Raw genomic sequence first — 3,861 nt, forward strand, 5'->3', positions numbered from 1 at the left:
CCGTCACTGACGCGGGCTGCTTTGCCGACAATCAGTCCGACTCCTGCGATATGTTCCTTGCCTGCCCTGGAGTCCGCTGCACACCCCACGTGCCTTCGCCCAAGGTCCATCCGTCCCTCACTCGCTCCAGAAACCTCCGCCAGCATTGCACAGAGCGGCCTCTGCCCCACGAGCTCCTCCCTGCCCCCCACCCCGGCGCCCCCACATCTTTCTGACAACGACACCCAGAATCTACTGCACATTTACTCCGTCCCGGCCCCAGCCTGGAGCACTCTGTATTTCTTGACCCCGACCACCCAAGTAACCCAGGAGGAAGGAAAGCACAGCTGCACCCCTACTCTCCAGATGCCCTTCCAGGAGCACAGAGAGGGTAGGTCACCTGCCCTGGGCAACACAGCTTGGAAGTGCAAAGACCGGGTCTGAGCCTCCTCTGGTTCCCCCCAGGCAGCCCTGCCCCCCGGAGGCCCCCTCTATTGGGGGTCAGACAAGCAAACCAGCTTTTGCCCCCTAGTGTCAAGGGTGCCGTGAGGGGTGTGGCCAGGGCCAGCACAAGGGTACTCGAAGGCCCACATCAGCGCTGTCATTTGCAGGTCTCCCCAGCTGACATTGAGCTGGGCCCCAGCTGACGGGGTGGAGCTCGGCCCGGGACAGGCTCTGGCAGCCTTTGGGGGCGGGGGGGGGGACAGGAATAGCGAGGTGGGCCGGAGAAGGGACAGGGCCCTCTGGAGGCCGCACAGAGGTCCCTGAGCCTGGGGACGGCAGGGATCAAGTTTTGGGGTTCAGCTCTAGTGGGGCGCAGTGGGGTGTTTGAGGAGAAGGTCACCCTGGCAGGCGCACGTGGGCCCGGCGAGCCCAGAGGCGGGTGGGCGGTGAGGCAGGCCTTGGCGGGGTGCAGACACGGAGGGAGCACTTGGGAAGCGGGCAGCGAGGGAGGGGTGAGGACGTGTGTGGCCGCAGCACCCCCTTCCCAGCTGGCTCTCGTGGGCGAACGCACCGCAGCAGCTGCAGGGTCAGCCTGCACGTGTGGGGCCTCTGTCCCCTGGCCTGTGCAGGGGGGACGGCCACACCTATCGACCACGACTGAGCCACACAAGAAGCCTAGGAGCGCTGACGCCTGGCCCGGGCAGGCCGTGCCTCCTTGGCAGGAAGTGGACAGAGAGAGTTCCCAGCAGGCCCAAGGAGAAGAGGCGGCCGCACGGGAGCCGCTTCTGCCCCCACCCCGCCTGGCCCCCACCCAGGGCCATTTGAGTCACTTGGGGCCCCCCTGGGAGCACATGGCTCTCCAAAGCGCCAGCCGCCAGTGGCCGGCCTTCCCCGCCCAGGCCCCATCAGCGGAACCACAGACACGGCCTCTCTGTCTGCCACCCACGCCCGCAGGGCACCCCATTCCTGGATGCCACGTGGGAGGCAGTGGGGAGGGGGCTCTGTGCCCCAGGGTGGCTGCTGCGTGGCAGGGAGGCCGGGACAGGACCCCACGCTCAGGCCTGAGAGAGGCGGCCAGGCTGAGCCCAAGCCTACCTTGGCAGGGCCTGGGCTCCGAGGCTGGGTCGGGGTCGGTCGGTGCGGAGGGGAGGCCGGGCGGCTGGGAGGCCCACAGCGGCTCGTGGCCGGGCGGGCAGGCTGTGGCGGCAGCGTCCCGGTCGCCTAGGCGATGACATTGGAACCCAGGAAGAAGGAAGCAGCGTGGCCGCTGGAGCCTGGGGCCGCCGGGGCGGAGCGTGGCTGGGAGCCCTGGGGCCGAGGCTGGGACCTGGTTACAGGCCCCCCGGCCACGGCCACGGGAAGCAGAGCTGGGGGGTGGGGGGCAGGCCTGGGAGCCGGCCGTGTCAGCCACACTTGCACATCCTCCTTCCATTCCTCCTCACAGAAACTTCCAAACGCCCGCAGAGAGAGAGCACGGTGCAAGCTGCCCGTGAACCCACCCCCGGCCCCACGACAGGCCCCCTCCAGCCACAGCGGATTCTACACCCAGAGGATTCCACCCGTGACGTGTCGGCGGGGGTGCTAACAAATAAGGACCCATCTTTGTCAAAATTAGGTCCAACCAGGAAGTTGATACTCGGCTGCTTTGCTGCCTACACGTGTGTGAGCACGAGCACGAGCACACGCACGGTAAATTCAGGTACTTCACGTAACATGTGGCCTCCAGACCCCGTTCTGATTTTCCAACCACGTGTTTTTGGTTTTGTTCTTTTTTTTCCCCTGGCACCTAGATCTTGGGGTTTTGTATTTTCTTTATTTTTCATTTAAATCCAGGTTAGTTAACATATAGCGTGTTAGTAAATTCAGGAGGAGAACCTAGCGATGTGTCACTTACACGTGACACCCCGCGCTCGTCCCAGCAAGTGCCGTCCTCCAGGCGGCACCCCCCCCCCCCCCCCGCCAGCAACCCTCAGTCTGTTCTCCGTCTTTAGGAGTCTCTTAGAGTTTGCCTCTCTCTCTGTTTTTATGTTACTCTTCTTTCCCTTCCCCTACGATCATCTGTTTTTTTCTTAACTTTCACAACTGAGTGAAATCATATGATGTTTGTCTCTCTCTGCCTGACTTCTTTCACTTAGCATAATACCCTCCAGCTCCGTGCACGTCACTGCAAATGGCCAGATTCCACTCTTCTCGGTGGCGAGTAGTGTTCATCGTATACACAAACCACATCTTCTTTGTCCACTCATCAGACGATGGACATTTGGGCTCTTGCCATAGTTCGGCTGCTGTCGATAGCACTCCAGGCACATGTTTTTAACAACTGGCCACAAGGACCCTGAGGAGGCCCCGACCGGGACACTAACCTGTGTCACCGCTCACCGCCCCTCCTTCCCTGCCACGGGCAGCAGCACAGAGAGCTCAGGCCACCTGAATGGACGTGAGAAGGGGCCGTGCAGATGGGATTAAGGGACACATCTGAGGGCGGAGGCATCTTGTACTGGCCAGTGGGGGGTGGGGGCACCCAGTATAACCACAGGGTCCTGGTTAGGGGGAGGCAGGGGGTCAGGGGGCGCACAGGTGCCAACCTGCTGGCTTTGCAGAGGCAGGAAGGGGCCACGAGGCAGGAAGTGCAAGTGCTTCTAGGATCTGGAAGAGCCAAGCAATGCATTCTCCCCTCCAACCCCCAGGAGCACCCCACGCTCCCCTCCAACCTCCAGGAGCACCCCACGCTCCCCTCCAACCTCCGAGAGCACCCTGCGCTCCCCTCCAACCTCCAGGAGCACCCCATGCTCGCCTTCAACATTGGGGAGCGCCCCGCACTCGCCTTCAACATCCAGGAGCACCCTGGGCTCTGCTCCAACCTCCGGGAGCACCTTATGCTTTCACCTTGATTTTAGTCCAGAGAGATAGATTGAGGCTTCTGACCTCCGGAACTATGGGAAAGTAAATCCATGCTGCTCTAAGCCGCTAAATGTGTGGTCATTTGTTACAGCGGCAACAGGATACGAATACAGTTCCACGTAACACAAGCTGGGGGAACATCGTTTGCAGTGGTTTCCTGGAGCCCCTGGAGCAGATCCGCTGCCCCTTAGTCTGGGCAGAAACCCTTGGGGAGCAGGGTGCCCGGCAGGGTAACGCCTCCGGGCTGGATGGAAACTGAAGATACAGCCGACCCGGGAGCCAAAGCCCTTGCCCTTCAGGGATGCGGCTCGCAGGCACACACGCACACACGCATGCGGGCACACACGCCTGCACACAGGCCCGCGGGCACACAGGCACACACACACAGGCACACACGCACGCAGGCACAGACGCACACACACAGAGGCACGCGGGCACACACGCACAGGCACACACGCATGCGGGCACACACACAGGCACGCAGGCACACACACACGCACAGGCACGCAGGCACACACGCACACACGCAGGCCCACG

The 3,861-nt window shown here is 62.5% G+C and overlaps 1 protein-coding gene across 1 annotated transcript in view; it reads right to left on the bottom strand.

Moving 5' to 3' along the window:
* The window catches only part of TP73 (tumor protein p73), a 45,284-nt gene extending 43,372 nt beyond the window's left edge, over window positions 1-1,912 (bottom strand). Inside the window, 1 exon segment of the mRNA XM_077763888.1 lies at window positions 1,519-1,912. The gene's annotated coding sequence lies outside the window, so the exon portion shown is untranslated.
* Window positions 1,913-3,861: the final 1,949 nt, after the last annotated feature.

The sequence above is a fragment of the Crocuta crocuta genome, unplaced genomic scaffold (genome assembly GCF_008692635.1).
Source record: "Crocuta crocuta isolate KB4526 unplaced genomic scaffold, BGI_CrCroc_1.0 scaffold13, whole genome shotgun sequence".
Classification (NCBI taxonomy): Eukaryota; Metazoa; Chordata; class Mammalia; order Carnivora; family Hyaenidae; genus Crocuta; species Crocuta crocuta.